We start from the raw sequence: 19,793 nt of genomic DNA on the forward strand, positions 1-19,793 counted from the left end.
AAAAGTGGAAGCCATATCTCTTTCACGAAGAACTATTGTTCGTCGCATAGATGCAATTGCAATGAATATTCAAGAACAGGTGTTAACAGCCAGTGTTAGTTTTCAGTGGTTTTCTATTGCTTTAGATGAGAGTAATGACATTCAGGATACTGCCCAGGTACTCATTTAATATCAGAGGAATTGACGAAAACTTCGAAATTACAGAGGAATTGTTATCTATGGAGTCTCTCAAAGACACTGTTACTGGAAAAGATTTATACAATAGTGTCATTAACAGTCTAATCAGGTCTAGATTAAGCCTGGATAAATTGGCAAGTATTACAACTGATGGTGCTCCTTCACTCATAGGCAAACACTGTGGCCTTGTGACCTTGATGAATGATAAAATCAAAGAAGATTTTCCATCGCACAGTGTGTTGTCTTTTCACTGCATCATACATCAAGAAAGCCTCTGTAAATCATCTTTTAAACTCAAACACGTTATGGATCCAGTGGTGCGTGCAGTGAACTTAATAAGAGCACGGGGACTGAATCACGGGCAATTCCGAAGCTTCTTGGAAGACATCGAGGCTGATTTTACTGATGTGCTGTACCACACAAATATCCGATGGTTAAGTATGGGGAAAGTACTGAAGAGGATGTGGGACGTTAAAGAAGAGGTTGTCATGTTTTTTAATATGAAAGACATTTCTTGTGACTTTTCAAGGGAAATGGAGTGTGACGAATGGGTTTGTGATTTTGCATTTGCTGTAGACATTATGCAAAAGCTGAATGAGTTAAACACAAAACTACAAGGCAAAGGTTTATTTGCACATGAATTGTATGTGGAAGTGAAAGCGTTTCAATCGAAACTTCAACTTTTGCCAAGCAGCTTAAAGAGCAAAACTTTGTTCATTTTCCTCTGTTGAAAACACGAACTGTTACACAAGCACTATCAGACAAATACAGTTCCCAGTTGATGGCTCTAAGAGATGAATTTATCAGAAGATTTGCTGATTTCAAGGCAATTGAATGGCAGTTTGATTTGCTCAGCTCACCTTTTGCCTGTGACGTTGAAACAGCTGTTGAAGAACTGCAAGTAGAACTGATTGATTTGCAAGCCGACAACTCTTTAAAGAGGCTCTTTGAAAATAAACCACTGGTCGAGTTTTATGCATCTCTGCACTCAGAAAAGTTTAAAAATCTGAAAAATTTTGCAAGAAAGATGTTTGTGATATTTGCATCAACTTACATATGTGAGCAGACTTTTTCTATATTGAAAGTTAACAAGTCAAAGAACAGGTCACTTCTCACAGACTAGAATCTTCAGTCAGTGTTAAGAATCAGTACAAGCAACTTGACACCTAATTTCAACAAACTGGTAAATGATTGCAGTCAGTTGCATCATTCGCACTGAGTCATTTTGATCCTTCTGTTGCTCAGTTGCTGAGCTACTTTGTTTGTCTAATAAATATTTAGGTTTCATGTGAAGTTACTGCTTTAAAATATCAATAAAAATATTTCTTGTCTTTAAATTGAGTTACTTTGTTTTCAAACAAATATGCTTCATGTGAAGTTTCTCCCTAAATATATAAAATATATATTTTTTGAGTTAATTTATATGTTTATCTTGAAGTTCTACTCTAAATTATTGATTAATAAAAATATATTATTTTTCTATTTCTTAAACAGAGTTACTTTGTTTTTTTAAATAAATTTTTTTTTCTAAATAAATGCGTTTCATGGGAATCCTCTAGTCTACAGTACTTTAAAATGCTAATAAATGAAAATTTCTTGCATTTTCGCTTTGAAAACCATATATTTTGGCTATTTTAGATATCAATTATACTGGAAAATATACTATGCGGCCCAGTAAAATTTTACTTTTTTTTAATGTGGCCCTTACACTGAAAAGTTTGCCCACCCCTGCCGTAGGGGAATAGTGCCGTCAGTGCACCTCACGCGGTGCACTGTAGGCATTACTTAAGGTTCTTTACAGCGTCCCTTCGGCCCCTAGCTGCAACCCCTTTCATTGCCTTTATGTACCTCCATTCATATTCTCTCTCTTCCATCTTGCTATCCACTCTCTCCTAACATTTGTCTCAGTGCAACTGAGAGCTTTTCCTCCTGTTACACCTTTCAAGCCTTTCTACTCTCAATTTCCATTTCAGCGCTGAATGACGTCATAGGTCCCAGTGTTTGGCCTTCGGCCTAAATTCTATATTCCATTCCATTCTTGAGATAATATACTTTCTGCTGCAATATATTCAACCATGTTGAGTAAACATATCTCGGATGCAAACCCCACATTACTCTCTCTCTCTCACTATCAACATCAATGCACTCATTAAGCAAATAGAAGGCCGTTTCCAAATTCCTACCGGGGTGGAGCAATTCGGACACGTTCTGTTCGAGTCAGGGTATCTTGGGTTGCCTTGGCAGAAAGTTAGGAACTGAATCTAGCGGTTGAAAGGAGATAGTTCAAGAGATAGTTACGGCCGAATAGCTCTTTTTGTGGCAAATTCTATGTCATCTTTCAAAAGCAAGGTACTTCTTGATTGCAAGCACCGTGATAATCTTGTAGAATAGCAGCTTAAGGGTTAAAATTAAATTTTTAGTACATGCTGTTTTTAATTTTCTCAACTTTACGAAATCGTTTACCGGTGCAGTTTTGTTTTCCCCCGGAATCATGATTGTACCATGCGGCAACTTTTGAATTGACGTCTCCTGGTACAATTGTCATAAACAGCAATAAAAAAAAATTACTGTTTGCATCTCTACGCACGGCTGTGTTCAATGGGAAATATGCAATCTGTGCAAAAGGCTATCTTCTTGCAATTTCTGGACGATGCACATACCATCAGTGATGCCAGGTGGATGCTGGACATAACTTTAATTAATCATACAATTTTCAGATTCTCTGGAAAGAGCTGGTTTATTTATTATTCTTAGTAAACCATCTAGTTTTGATAATGCCTTTAGAGTGGACCGAAAGAATACAATGATCATACAGCAGAAGAGGCTTTTATCAGCTGTAAGGGCACTATCTCTTTCCAAGTATAATATTCCCTTCTTTTTTATGCTAGGGAATGGCTACATTCTCTCTCTGCTAATTGTCACAAATTCATCTTGAATAATTCATTCTCCGAATGCTCCGCTCTGAACTTCAAAATTGACTCATAGACAATTTCATGATTCTGAAGTCTGTTAGATGTTATCTCTGATGGCTCAACAATCCCTATTCACAGGCTGACCAAGGCCAAGAGAGACAAAGTCTACCCAATTGGGGTAACTACGCAATAAGGAGGTAAACAAAGCTCCGCCTACATGGGAGATTTTAGGCGAAGTGGGCAGACCTTGTCTCTCTTGGCCTTGAGGCTAACTATATCTGTCTGATCTGAACTTATACGATTTACCCAGCTTCTGTCTATTGGCTCCACAAAAGCTAAAACATCTGATTCCATTTTCCCCATGTCGGGCTTTAGAAGACCTACAGTAGGTATCGGTGGTTCTCGGAGGTCTCATTGCCTGCCAAATTTGGCTTCACTATTTAATTCTTACGTTCATGTCTTTGAAATTCTGTTGTGCTTTATTTCTAATTCTATGTTAAAAATAACCGTTTGTGCATTACTGAAAAAATACATGATCAGTTAATGTGAATAAGACGGTAAATGATATTTATCGACACTGATATTTGCAGAGGAAAACTTGACTAAAAGTTACCATCATTTGACACAAATGTGGACCAAAGCAATATCCAAAGAATTCTTTGGATATTGGACCAAAGGTAGTGACCACGGACAGTCTCCGTTGCTGTTATGCTCAACTTGCGTAATAGGCTCTTGTGGGATCATAAAACTTATCTGTAATAATCATAATATTATTTTTATTAAAAGCTAAATAATTCTTACATTCCGGCACTAATTCTGCCTGGCTTACTTTTTAACAATACAAATCGTAAAAAGAGGTAAATTTTACATTTTTTTATCGTAGCATATATGTATTTTTCTGATTGTTGTTTATAAATTTATATGAAGAAAAACTAATGGCATAATTTGCTTTGGAAAACTAATATTAAAACCGAGAAGTAACTATCAGGCAATCTTTCAAGAAGAATTTTTCTTTTAATTTTATAAATAAATGTGGAATTCACGTGTAACGGTTTCTTCAAGACGACTGACTGAATTTCATATACCTTTCTTTCATTTTAGTTCAGATTTCTCAATACATCTTTTACTTTTTCTTTGGAAGTTTCCGATACCTTGTAGACGTTAAGTATATCTTAGTTTAACCAGACCACTGAGCTGATTAACAGCTCTCCTAGGGCTGGCCTTGTAGGGTTGAATATGTAGCGTACTCTTAAAAATATTTAAAATTCAGCCCTTTAGGCCGAATGTCATCGTGGTTTCTCTACGTTGACTAATACGCTTTTCACGCCAAAGGAATTTAAATAAACTTTTTATTTCATCCCCGGCAGGTTTTTAAGCTTTCAGAAATAGGACATTGCACTATAATCATCCGCTTTTTTTGTTTGTTTGTTTGTTTTCTGTAATAGAAAACTATATTGTGACGGCTTTGTCTGTCCATCCTCACTATTTCTGTCCGCCCGCAGAGTCTAGAGATACACTGACGGAGTGGGAGTGCTGGCCAGTCGTGCCTGATAGTTTTATACAGCATTTTTATATAGCAATATATGTTGTACAGAGAACTCGATTGTGCCGAAGAAACTTCGGCGCATTTTTTACTTGTTTATAACCAATAAAATCATTATTATCAAGTAGTTTAATCAGACCAACCGAGTTAAAACAATAGCCTCGCATGGGACTGGCCAGAACAAGCAATCGCAAGACTTGATCCAACGTTATGATATGTTACAAATTTGAGGAATTCCCTATTCTGGTGTTCCAATACCTCCCTCCTGGTTGTTCAGAATTCAATTCATCTGTCGTCAGTACTGGACCACCGGTATCTAATTCTGAACAGAATTGAACTTAGGAGACACATGAGTGTCTTGCATTCCAAAGGTATTATGGCTCAATGTAAAAGAAATGGAATAGTCGCCATGTTGGTTTTCCTTTTATTTTACTGTTTCCATATTCTTTAATAACTGACGTTTTGCATTAGAGATATTTATAGCTCCTGTTTCTTCATACACCTAGGAATTCCCAGTAAAAATCTAGCAGCAATGACTTTTATAAATGAAACCGTCATTTAAGCTCGAAAGAAAGGTATGTGTTCGTTTAGAAAGAGAACTGCATGCTTCTGTTGAGAGAGAGAGAGAGAGAGAGAGAGAGAGAGAGAGAGAGAGAGAGAGAGAGAGAGAGAGAGAGAGATTTTACTAATGGAGAGCCTCGTGACAGCTTAAGGGAGAAATGAGTGTAGGAAAATAATTATCCCAGGAAAATCAATCTGAATAACGAATGATGAAACTTAGGCTATAAAGCCAACCATTAGGAAGTTTCAGCCATCCAACGCTACACAGTGAAAAGAGGGTCAAGAAGTTTCCACAGCAAGATAAAGAAACCAGAAAATGGATGAGATTAAATAAAAGGATCTAGGGGTGAAAACGGGGAGAAAACGCCCCAGGTGCACTAAGAAAAAATCGCCAAGAGGTTGGCTAGCTGGATGGGAGAAAGGAATCGGGCATGGAAATAAAATAAAAGGCTAAAAAGTGGGTTTAGCCAGGAACGCTGCAAACACCCTTTAGTAATGTCTGCAGTGCACCGCGTGAGGTGCATTGACGGCCCTAAAGCGGTTATTACACGGGCGAATTTTCACGCAGCACGGCTCCGTTCGCTCAGCATTTGCTGAACAAAACTATTACACGGTCGCGAGCACACGCAGCCGTTTCAGCAAGCAAACTGTGCGTTGCCATGACAACGGTAGCACCATGTGATCAGCTGTTCTGTCCCCATATAGAGAAGCAGCTGCTGGAAAATAAAAAAACCCTAGAAAGTCATAGCGTTGGCATCAAGACGCATTATAATCATGGAAATGTCTCATCTCTAGACCAGTGACCAGAATATGGCCATGGCAATGGCTTTGGTAATAATCGCGGTGGCTGAAGAAGAACGTGTTAGGCTAATTACGCTAGCAGCCCTTGTGTTGCACAATTATTTATTTAAAGAATCTAGACACAATGAAATAGCACCAGAGTTAATCGACAGAGACGATGTAAATAATGGTAGAGTAATTGCAGGGCAATGGCGTAATGACACTGGTGTTGGCTGGGAAAACTTAATGCGTTAGGCCGAAGGCCTACGCAGGAGGCTATAAATGTACGCAACACATTTTGTGAATAAAGGCAAGGTAGCATTTCAGGATGCTATGGCCTTCAGACACTAGCTCTTCTTTTTTTTTTTGTGGTGATGATAATAATTAAGAGCTACAAACATATTTGTATAGGAAATAAAAGTGCAATAAAAGTGTTCTGCATAAATTTTATAGGATAAATAAAGTTTGTGCCAATGTTTTTTTTTAATTTAACATCATAATGCAATGTGTAAAAAATAAAATTATGGCCCTGGTACAGATTCTTTTCTTTTTTGTGTCATATCTATACCCCATGAAAGAAATCATACAGGAAAAAAATACCACCTTACAACAGTTTATGGCCAATGATTAACTGCCTTCCTCCTCTTTCAACTTGTTTAGGAATGCAGCAAGTTTAAGCATAAGTTTTGGATGTTTATGGCGAGGAAATTCAGAGATTACTTCTTTTACAAAAACCCCCGCTGCGTATGGGATGTCTTCTTTCCTTTGTGCTTGTGCAGTGGTTTTTAAAAAAGATAATGCTACCTCGGTTGCACTGGGTGCATGTTCTGGTGTCATATTCCTTTTACGTTTTGGAGTAGGAGTTCGACCACACGTTTCATTATTCCGTGATGATGATGATGATGATCGACTTGTTCCTGGTACAGAGTGTGAAGATGATGGGGTAGGCAGATCAATGTCATCTACACTACTGTCATAATTGAATGTCTGCAATGACTGATGGATGACTTCATCATCAGACTGATAGGAGTCAACTTGTACCAAAAGAGATTAGGATAACTGGGAATCCTGCTGATTGATAGGAGTCAACTTGTACCAAAAGAGATTGGGATAACTGGGAATCCTGCTGATTGAAGGTCTGAGACTCCTGCTGGTGGGAGGACTGGGACTCCTGCTGAAAAAAAAGGTAAATCATAAAAAAAAGGAATATACAAATTAAGGCAACTTCTATAATAAATCTGAAATGCAAAAATAAACATACAATACTTGAAACAGTCATACATTCTTAATACTTACAGACACAGTAGTCTCAAGGTTTGATGTACTCCTCCTGGGGTGACAACATCAGTCAGGAACATCATCAAATCAAAGAGCCTCCATTTTGGAACATAGTCTCCTCTGAGCCACTTTTTACTCGTTTGATTTTAGCCAGCTCCTCCGAAATGATGTTTTTAGCCACTAAACTTCATCATTACAGCATTTGCAAGAGAAAAATTCAAGTTTGATTAACTTACAATAATCATAGAAATAATGAAATGAAAGGGGTATTTTGATTAACTTATAATAATCATAGAAATAATGAAATGATAGGGGTATTTTGATTAACTTATAATAATCATAGAAATAATGAAATGAAAGGGGTATTTTATAAGTTGGCACAACAGGGGATCCAGGGGGTGAAGCCTCCTGGCCAGGCTAAGTATGTTAGGTGAGAATTTCAACTTTTAAGGCTGGTATCCAAAAACAAAAAACAAATTCTAAAATACTCAATACAGGGGATCCAAAGGGCCTTTGGCCAGCGTATGTTCATACTTGTTCAATGAAACGACACTTAAGACAATTTCCCTCTATGTACATGCAACATTTGAGATGTGAATAGTCAATATTCAGAATTTCTCATAGTAACCATGCAATAATTCAGTGACAGGTCAGGAGGTTAGGTAGGTGTTTTAGGACATTATAGGGCACTAGCCTAACCCAAAACACCTACCTAACCTGTCCCTAACTTGGTTAATTCCTAGCCTGGGGGGCTACGCCCCCAAGGCCCCCCTTTTAAGAGTTCCACCTTCACATACTTACATTTTAGGACAATATAAACAACTTTTCTACTATAACTTTTCCTAAATTAAACACCAAAAAAATGATAATGGTGCTGTTTGATACTCAAATTATGCTATCCTACCCAGAGTGCCGTTATGTCCTCTGAATTCTAGCTTATATCTGTTACAGTATATTAAGCAATATGAGTAGGCTTGCCACTAGTTGAGTGTTAATAAAGTATTTATCACATGAAATAACCCATATTACATACTGTCACATGCTAATGGTACCATATCACATGACTGACAAAGGTTAGGTTGGTGTTTATGGTTAGCTAGCCTCTAATGGCAGTTCTCTAACATTGGCTGGCCACAGAACTATGAAAGGAATAGCCTAGCTAGGTCATAGTATTGCATAGCCTAGCAAGGCCATTGTTTTTGCCCTAGCCCAGCTAGGCCATGGCTTTGCATGGCCTAGCTAGCCCATGATTTTGCTGATTACCTTACTTCACACAACCAAATATGGCCTAAAGTGTTCTACTACTACTATAAAACTAAATAGTGACTACATAAAAACAATATACATACCTGCATCATTAATTCCTTCTACATGTGGAAACGCTTCTTGAAGTTCCCTCACTATCTCGCCATACAAGTACTTTTTAAGGGTTTTCTTGTTGTAGGACGGGTCCCTTGGATTCCACAGGAATGGTCGCGATCTCACTTTTGCAATAAGGCTCTCCTCAATCTCAAATGTCCATTGCACAGGCATGATGATGTTCTTGGCGATGCTCTGTAGCTCGTACACGTGAACGTCGACCGCCGAACGAATGTAAACAAATGCTGGCGCCTGGCGGTTTCACCCAGCAGTGATGGGTATACGCGAATCGGGTTTTGCTGGACGTACTGAGCGTTTGTTCAGCAAATGCTGAGCGACAGTGTTGCCAACTTGGCGAAAAAGTAGCTAGATTTGGCGAATTTTTGACCTGTTTAGCGACTTTTCAAAGGCTATTGCGAACTGCGGATTTTCTAGCGAATTTTAGTCTCCTCTGGCGAATTTTTTAGCGAATTTCAGAATAGAATTTATTCTTATATATATTATTTAATAAAAATAAAAATAATCATAAATTTGAATTCATTTACTGATCGTGTACAACTCATGATGTCTGAGCTCGAGTTATCCCTCCCAACCGTCACACCAACCCCATCCCGGTACACCCAACCAACGTTGCCAATTTAGCGGCGCTAAAACATCATAGACCGACAGCTTTAAGAACTGTTTCCATGAGCTTTGATCGTCAAAGTATTGCAATAATGATGCAATAGCTCTAGAGTTTATGTATGTTACAAATAAGTCCGCGAAAATCACTTCTTTTCCCATGTTTTGTGTGTCTTGTCCCGAGGTTTGGCAGGTAAATACAGACCAATTGGCAACAGTGTGTAACCCAACCAATACCTCTAAATTTCACCATGATAGCGCAATACATCATACCCGTAGTATTCCTGTACAGATTATATTATACGGTATCCTTTTCATTATTCGTTACCGTTACTTAAAACTTTGATACTTGCACAGTTAGCGTACAGTTTCAGTCAGCTGCAGAGACAATTTCCGTTGATAAGTGATATTATTATGGCGCCAACGTATTCGCAAGCATACAGGAAAAGCTGGGAATCATTCCCAGAGATGAAAGACTGGTTGAAACCAGTTGAAACTGATAAAACAAAAGCATACTGTGTTTATTGTAAATGTGAAATTAATGCAAAGCTCAGTGATATAAGGAAGCATGCTGGTGCTAAAAAACACATCAAAGCAGCCGAGCCATTTTCTAGTGAGAGGCAGAAAAAACTTGATTTCCCCAAAAGTAGTGATTTACATGACAGCTCAACAAGTGAGGCTGAGGGAAGACTATCAATGTTCATTGCATCTCATACTGCTTTTCTCACAGTGGATCATTTAACTGAAACTCTTAAAGCAACATTTTGTGAAAGCAAACCGGCCAAGAATTTGAAATTACATAGAACAAAATGTAAGAATATTGTTGTGAATGTTCTAGGCCCATATTTCTTAGATAGTTTGAAAGAAGACATTAATGATGGAAAGTATAGCATACTAATAGATGAGTCAACCGATATAGCAATAGTAAAATTACTTGGTGTAACAATAAGATATTTCAGCAAGAACTTGGATAAGATTGTGTCCACGTATGTAGGTTTAGTAGAAATAGAGTCCGGAACCGCAGAGAGTATTGTCAGTGCCATCATCAAGTTGCTGAAGAAAGTTAAACTTGAGCCCCAAAATTTGCTTGGAATTGGTGTAGATAACGCTAGCGTAAATACAGGTATGAACAATGGTGTGTGTGAACTTTTGAAGAAAGAAATAGGAGTGCCTAAGTTGATTATGATTCGATGCGTTTGTCATTCGTTGCAACTTGTTGTTTCTCATTCTGTAGGAGAAACACTCCTACTGAACTTGACCATTTAGTGCGTGAAACTTACAATTGGTTTAGCCATTCCTCTAAAAGGCACCTTTTTTATGCAAAACTGTATGAAACCATTAATGATGGAAAAACTCCTCTTCAAATCCCTCGTGTCTGTGATACAAGATGGATTTCTTTGGAACCAGCTGTAACTCGTATTCTGGGTCAATGGGACGAACTGAAATTACATTTTCAGATAGCCAGGTCATCAGAAAAGTGCTATAGTGCTGATGTGTTATACAAAATGTATAATGACCATATCAATAAACTTTATCTGTTGTTTTTACGGCCAGTCCTGCAAGACGTTCAACGTTGTGTTAAATCATTTCAAGGAGAGAATGTTGACCCTACTAAATTACTGCTTGACCTAACTAATCTGATTATGGCAACCAGCCGAAGAGTAATGCTTCCAACTGCAAGAGTTGACCCTTTGACCTCTGATATTAGTTCTTATGTTGACCCAAATGCATATCTGGGCATGAATTTGAAAATTTGTGTAGAAATTCCCAGACTTCACGTGAGGCTATAAAAGGCTATCCGTAAAGACTGCATATCTTTTTCTGTGAAACTTTGCTCTGAATTGCGACATAGATTGCCAGAAAATTTTCAAGTGCTTAAAAAGATGTCCCTCTTTTCAGTCAATGAATGTTTACGAACAGTAAAGGACCCTATTATAAATATAGCTGAGGCATTTGGCTATAGCTCAGGGGATATAGAAGATAGAAAACCAATGGAGAAATTTAACAATCACTAAATGGAATGAGACCAAGTCAACTGAAAAATTTTTGGATTGAAGTTAATAAATATGTGGATGCTTCAGGTGTTAATCCATATAAGGAACTGAATGAATTAGCATTTAACGTTCTTTCCTTCCGCACTCAAACGCTGAAGTAGAGCGGCTATTTAGTCAACTTAATATTGTCAAGTCGAAACTTAGAAATAGATTAAAAACTGACACCGTTAATGCCATTCTTGCCGTAAAAGGAGGCCTAAGAAGAGTAGGAAAATGTTGCTATTCTTATGAATTGCCTAGATCAGTTGTGAAGCTTATTGGAACAATGGCTGTTTACTCATCTGAGGACCATTCACCAGCCATTGCATCGAGTTCAACATCGGGGAAAATCTTGAAGATGATGATGAGCTCGATTTTTTGCTTCCTCGAAAACTAATGGTAAGTGTTATTAATTAATCTCTCTCTCTCTCTCTCTCTCTCTCTCTCTCTCTCTCTCTCTCTCTCTCTCTCTCTCTCTCTCTCACACACACACACAATATATATATATATATATATATATATATATATATATATATATATATATATATATATATATATATATATATATATATATATATATATATATATATATATATATATATGTATGTATGTATGTATGTGTCTCTCTCTCTGTGTACAGTATACAAAATACACACAAACGAATCTAGCTACTTTTATGGAATTTGGCGAATTTTGAGACCTACTTCTGCGACTTTCTGGCCAACCCATTTGGCAACACTGCTGAGCGAACGGACCAGTGCTGCGTGAAAATTCGCCCGTGTAATAGCCGCTTAAGTCTCCTACTGGGGACAAGTTTCGAGATGGAAAATTTCCAGTTTATCTAATCTAGACTTCCTGTAGTCGGATTTCTAACTTCATGAATATCCACAACAATAGCACCACCATTACAGCAAGATAGATGAACCTTCACCAAGACCACTGGGCATAAGCACTGCAACACTTCCAACAATTTGCGGGGAATGGCGGACTCGTTATAAAGATAACATCATTTGGCTGCTGCAGTTACGATGACTGTGCCACGCAAGGCACTTTGTTCCCATGAATTTCTTAAGCAGCGTGAGGAGGGACAGACTGTTTAGCCATAAGTGTATGAACTTGACAAAAAACCGATTATCATCCCTGATTCTTCATGAATAAACTCATCATACTGAAATTTATGCTTCGCCAGACGGTAATTTATGAAAGAAAATACCACAACAAGAGTGTTTATTAAAATCAAGAAAAGGCTTGATAAGATGATGAATAATGCTTAATGCAAGCTATGACTCTGATGGTCTTTAACACATTTTCACGACTGCATTCGAGTTCTATAAAAAACCTATAACATCTAAGACCATTACTTGACAAGAGCAAAATCTTCTGTTTCTTGGTTCCTAAGTTTAAAAATACTAAACCCTTTGAGGCATTCCCTGAAATCTTCAGGTTTAAGACGCTGCAAGGGAGATGAACCTTATACGATCTTAAGGAAAGCCAGCCATAAAAAAAAAAAAAAAATCCAACCCCATCTTTAGAGGCATCGCAGGTTTCTTGCGGGAAGAATCTGGCAGAATGTACCAAAATGAAAATAACTCCTAAGAGGCAAACCAAGATTTGAATGCAATCATCAATTATAATTTCCCTCCACAAACATCCGTTATATGGAAACACATTTTGCTGATAAGACAGCATTAAAATCTCTCTCTCTCTCTCTCTCTCTCTCTCTCTCTCTCTCTCTCTCTCTCTCTCTCTCTCTACACTTTAGAACGACAACAATCTAGCAGTACGAAAAAAAAGGACTCACAAAACTTTTTAAAGGAATTCCCATTAATTTGTTTGTCTGTATTTGTCTGTCTCACCATCAATTTTCTTATATCTTTAGCTCTCCACCAGACCTTATCTACTAAATTCCTACTTCAAAATGACGATAATTAAAATCCAATACCAGAGCTGGTTTTCACGGCGAGGCAGCAGACGTCAGTCCGAATAACTTCTAACCTTCCTTGATCATAATCTCAAAGTTAAAACATAATTTTACAAAAGCGACATAGCTGGGTAGCCAACACCATCAGTGGGTATTCATCAAGTGTATAATTATCAGATTTTTTTTTTTACAGTTGACAGATGAAATTGGATGGGAATTAAATCTAACAGGGATTTTTATAGAGACAGTGTGATAACAGTGAAGGTCCTTCTACTCATACACCTTTCTCTCTCTTAAGGTAATCGTTCGCTCTCCCAGGATGACTCAAAAAATTTGGTGTATCTCTGTTTCTATCTTCTACAAATACTAAACAAGTAAATAATGCACATAAGTATTTTTGGCGCAATCGAGTTTTCTGTACAGCCGCTACAGCGCATAATTAAGGCCACAAAAAATACTGTACTGTAGCTCTATATTTCGGTGGTCTCTGTATAATGCTGTATTAGTTTGGCCCTTGAAACTTTTAACCACTGCCCGGTGGTGGCTATCCTATATCGTTGCCAGAACCACGATTATGACTAACTTTTGCCCTTAAACAAAATTAAAACTACTGAAGTAAGAGGGCTGCAATTTGGTATGTTTGATGATGATTGTAGGGTGAATGATCAAACACTAATTTGCAGCCTTCTAGCCTCGGCAGTTTTCAAGATCTGAGGGCGGACAGAAAAAAGTGCGGAAGAAAAAGTGCCAACAGAAAAAGTGCGGACGGACAGACAAAGTCAGCACAGTAGTTTTAGTTTACAGAAAACTAAAATTAACTCCAATATTTGTTTGTGACAGCCCTGTCCATTGCACTCTTCACAGCAAACGCGCACCCACTTTCAGCTGAAACTGTCTTACCATAAGTACAAGGAAGCAATCTTTTCCTTAGAAAATGTTTTGGATAGCTTTCACGTTTCATTAGCAAGAAGCGAATTTGCCTGTATGTAGTCCAGAATGACAGCTATGAATTGAAACGTCAACAGAAAATTGCCAAGCGTCAAGACTATTATTATATATATATATATATATATATATATATATATATATATATATATATATATATATATATATATATATATATATATATATATATATATATATATATATATATATGCGTGTATATGTGTGCGCACACGCGTATCAGTGAGTATATATATTCCAGGAATCTTCCTGATCTAGTAATATGAAAGAAAGCTTGAGAAAAGCTATTTGTTCTTTACTATCTCACGGGATACTTCCCTGTTGGAAGAAAACATTAGCGAAGAAAAATCATAAGAAAATAGGCAAATCAACGTAAAAACGAGCGATCAACCTGTTATGTGCGATCCGAGTGCAGAAGTCTAATGTACAATGAAAGGAAATTGCACTTCACACTAGTTAAACTTCATAGATACACAGGAACCTCATCAGAAAAAAACGACAAAAGAAGTTGGAAATCTTGAAATAAACTAAGGAAATGACTTTAAAAATGGAATGTCTCATATCCTAAGAGAAGCCCAGGAGAAAGCGAACTTCATTTTCATAGAAAAGAAAAAAATCCTTATTGAATGCCTTCTCTTCCACGGCAGCTTCACAATTATTCTGATGGAAGAGAGAGAGAGAGAGAGAGAGAGAGAGAGAGAGAGAGAGAAAAAAATGAAATATATGTTCAAATGATATGCCTTACCTAAAAAAAAAAAAAATCAAGTAAAAGATGCGCCGAAGCGTCCTCGGCTCAATCGAGTTTTCTGTACACAGTATACAGTTATCAAATACCGAAAACAGATCTCTCTCCTCTACAAGGCACTCGCTCTTTAAATATTTCTCTTCAAACAAACGTTCGTCTCCGCATTTATGAAATGTTAACCCGAAAAAATTCCTTTTGTTTGTAATTCCATGTCACAGACAGCAATGGGATTTAGTTTAGAAGCCAAATTTAGCTCTTCATTTTCAACGCATATGCTTAAGGTCAGAATCATTCATAATTACTTGAATTATAATTACCGTTATTAAAAATTTCGGAGTAGGAAACAGAGGTTTATGCATTTGGAGAAGCAGAGCCCATTAAAAATAATGACAGCAATTTACGTTCCTCAGAACAAGGAGACATATGTGGAGTTATTAGAGCGGTTAGTTGCCTAATTTTGTATAAATTTTAACTCCATAGTAACTCATGAAATGTTTCTCAAAAAGACATACATTCGAAGATAATCATTACTTTCATCGTACTGTATTCCACGTCAACACCTCTTTTACGTAATCAAAAACCTATCATAGATTGAGTTACTCTTACGACTCAGCAATGTGTTGATTATTTCTATATTATTCACTCAGAAGGGATAATTCAAATGAAATGCTGCCAATTGAGCCATTGCTGAGTCGAGAAGTTGGGGAAAACACGCTGGTATGCAAGCAGTTAGCTTGCCCAGGTAATTCCTTGAGTGCAGTTGCCCTCAGGTTCCAACTTCCTTTGTGGCTTGTATGGCCTAGTGGGCAGCGCCCTTGCCTTTCAATTGAAAGACCTAGGTTCGATCCTGATGCGAGTCAGAAATTTATTTCTGTTCCACACGTGATTGTGCGTTGATTATCTCTATCTTATTCACTCAGAAGGGGTAATTCCAATGAAATGCTGTCAATTGGGTCATTGCTGAGTCGGGAAGTTGGGGAAAACATGCCGATATGCAAGCAGTTAGCTTGCCCAGGTAATTCCTTGGGTACAGTTGCCCTCAGGTTCCAGCCTCTTTATGACTCGTATGGCCCAGTGGGCAGCGCCCTTGCCTGCCAATTGGAAGACCTGGGTTCGATCCTGATGCGACTCAGAAATTTATTTCTGTTCCACACGTGATTGTGTGTTGATTATATATATATATATATATATATATATATATATATATATATATATATATATATATATATATATATATATATATATATATATATATATATATATATATAACGCTCATTATTGAAAATTGCCGATTATTGAAAATCGGCAACAGAAATGCCTATTATTGAGAATGAGCACCGATTTGCCGATTATATAAAATGAGCAATTTTTCTTGCCTAGTATTTAAAATCAGCAGGGTTTCAAAACTCGGCTAGACCATTTTGCCGAATATTGATAAATCGACTACTATACCATCTATAATTAATGACACTATTTTTAACTTTTAATGTTTTATCCTATTCTAATCTCTTTTGTTAATGGCCATTTATAAGTAAGTTTTAGTAGCCTAATTCCTTGTTACTATCACCAACAATTGTTATCAACTTGTAAATAGGAGTGAAGGTGTGAAGTGAAACATACGGTACTCATGATAATTCTCTCGACAAATACGTAGATTAGTTACGGAATTCTTTTCATTCTTTACAACAGTTCTTGGCGAATATCGAATAATCCTCATGGCTTCAGCGATGGAAGTAAAAGAAAATTTCGAGGCAAGGTTACGGACCATTGTTGAAGGAAAAGGAAAGAACACAAGACTGTTCTCGCTTGAAAAAGTGAAAGATATTATATCAAGGTTATCAAAGGATCTAGAAAGTGATGCTATCACCACTATTGATTATAACTACCGTTCAAGATATGAGATTCTTAAGGTTGGTGAAACGGAATGTTTGATAAAGAAAAGAACAGATGGGGAAGAACATTATAAATACGTAGCACCGTTTGAGGAAGTGTATGGTGCAATAGAAAAGGCACATAAAGATGTTGGTCATGGTGGCGAGAAGAAAACTTTATTTGAAGTTAAAAGAAATGGTCTAACATAACTATGGAATATTGTAACCTGTTTATTAACTTTTGTGTAGAGTGTCATTTAAAAAGAGTCGGAAGCAACCAAAGGGGCTTGTCGTAAAAAACCAATTAGAAGCCACTCATTTTTATCGAGGTGCCAAATTGATCTAATAAATTTTCAGTCACTTCCTGACGGGGATTATAAATACATCCTAACTTACGTTAATCATTTTACCAAATTTTTGTGTGTTAAGCCCCTTAAATCTAAAAGAGCAGAAGAGGTAGCTCAGACACTTCTACCTGTGTTTTTAACATTTTATTCGGTGCTCCTGGCAGTACTGCAAAGTGACAACGGTAGGGAATTTTGAATTCTGTGATATCCGAATTATCAACACTTTGGCCACAATTGCAGCTAGTGACAGGTCGGCCAAGGCATCCCCAAAGCCAAGGAGCAGTGGAGCGACTCAATGGTGTAATCCAGGATAAATTGAAGATATGGATGCGACAGAATAATTCCAAGAAATGGAGTATTGGCTTAAAATTTGTTCAGTGGCAAGTAAATATCTCGAAGCATGAGACAACGAAACATACCCCATTTAAGGCCACCTTTGGAGAAGAAACCGTCAGTTGGTCTTTCTTCAACAAATCTTTCTGAATCAGTTTTGGATGGCATATGCTACGAAGAGGATCTTGACAAGGTAAATATTAAATAATCTATTAAAAAGATAAACTGATAATGCACTTTGAAACTGAATTTTTCATACACTATTCTAATGGAGTGCACTTAATCTTCTTCCTTCTCATTTCTCCAAAAATCATAAGTTGAAAGACCTAATTTACTGTGTTAACAAGTCTTTACATATTTTGTAATTTTCCATTTCCTAAAGCTTCAGGTTTTAGAAAGCATAATAATACTAAAATTCTCTAAGTCATATGCCTAGTTACAATCAGAAAAGTATGATATGAGCTAACGACCTATTATTTTCAGTTCTTCAGCGAGGACGGTAATTATGGCGAAAGGGAAGACGATGAAAGTAGGAAAACAGAACAGCAACTTGAAGATGAAGAGGTCCCAGAGCAACCTGAAAGTGAAAAGGGTTTGAAGTGTATTGAAGAAAGGGTTAATGCCATCGAAGCTTTACGGGAAAATGTCGACATTAGTCAGGCTCAATCCGCATCAAAGATGATTCGTAGGGGTATGACGATGTAGGAATCACTGCAGGTAGAAGACAACGCTACTCTAAGAATTCCAGACGTTGATCGGGGTCCTTCAGACCCTAAAACTTACTAGTAGTTGTGCTGTCCAAGGAAAATCACATGTATCGTTTAGGTGCAAAGAAGGCACCTTAAATTCTTGCTTTACTAGAGCTGATTTAGATCAAATTGGTGAAAAACTACTTAAAGTGGCTGATGTACCAGACATCCACGTTACTCTCAGAGCTGCGGTAACTCGATCCACTGGTGGCCAAGGTTACCAGAAATGTAACTGCAAATTAGATTGTATTTTCTAAGATGTACCTGTAGTAGAAAGAAAATGAAGTGTAACTCTAGGTGCCATCCTAGCAACAGCTGTAAGAATGTTTAGTTTTTATTTTGTTTCTTTATATAAAATAGATATAGATTAGTTAATTTTTTATCGTCGGTGAATTATTTGCCAATTATTTGGTGAAGGTTGATAAGTCAGTATTCTAATAATACTGTTATGTTACAAAAATAAATTGTATTATCTGTGTTTTCAGTGTTTATTTGAATTTCCAAATTAATTGCTTATGAAGAAAAAAACGGATATTATAATAGAATTAAAAAACAGATGATGGCTGTTATAAAATGAGTGTATTACAGTAAACATTCTTAAACTGTTATTAAACTAGAGAGTCATTATGGTCTACATTAGTTTGCGTAGAGCTTAGAATGGACCTTCCAGCTGTCAAAATTGAATACTGGTTGTTTGAAACACTTAAGTTACAATATTTTCAATATTCGGCAACGTTATCAATATTCAGCAAAAAACGTGTTGCCTAATATATAAAATGAGCAATATTTTGCCCATTATTGAAAAATTTTCAATATTAGGCAGGGCCCTTGCTGATTATGTAAAATAGGCACTGTTTTTTTGCCGATTTTCAATAATCGGCAATTTTCAATAATGAGCGTAATATATATATATATATATATATATATATATATATATATATATATATATATATATATATATATATATATATATATATATATATATATATATATATATATATATATATAATGTACAAGTGTGTATCCATGAGTCTGCGCGCTTTCAAATATATAACCAAATTTCCTCTAGCTCAATGTAATACCCACTTTTTCAATTGTATATAACGTTGAAAAATATTTTTGAAAAATGCATGCTAACCCCAAAAATAAATCTGGAACAATAACCACAGACACCAGAGGAAGACTCGATCCCTTCGAATAAAAATGCAACCCGGGCCGTGGCGTAATCTTCTCAGCCAGACGTCTCTCTCTCTCTCTCTCTCTCTCTCTCTCTCTCTCTTTCTCAAGCATTCTACGTGTATAATGAAAATGTCAGATATCTTAAGCACCCATAATTTTAATTTACGACAATTAACACACGGTGGTAATGGTTTTGGTGAGATTAATTCTTAACAGACTTAAAAATAAAAACACACATACACACACATGACTGCACTTTATATGTGGCAGTTATTATTAACCAGACCATTTTGATACCTTAAAACCGAATGTCCTAAACTCACATAGAAATGCTAAGCCAGGATCGAGCAGTTAACTATTTGATCGACGCATATATAAAACCCTAAAAGCAACGCAAGAAGAAAACAGAACTGGATATGCG

At 36.8% G+C, this 19,793-nt stretch overlaps 1 pseudogene; it reads left to right on the top strand.

Moving 5' to 3' along the window:
• Nucleotides 1–16,620: 16,620 nt before the first annotated feature.
• LOC136841164 (KRAB-A domain-containing protein 2-like) lies at nucleotides 16,621–18,149 on the top strand (annotated as a pseudogene).
• The last annotated feature ends 1,644 nt before the right edge of the window (nucleotides 18,150–19,793 follow it).

This window comes from Macrobrachium rosenbergii, chromosome 8 (genome assembly GCF_040412425.1).
Source record: "Macrobrachium rosenbergii isolate ZJJX-2024 chromosome 8, ASM4041242v1, whole genome shotgun sequence".
In the NCBI taxonomy this organism is placed as follows: domain Eukaryota; kingdom Metazoa; phylum Arthropoda; class Malacostraca; order Decapoda; family Palaemonidae; genus Macrobrachium; species Macrobrachium rosenbergii.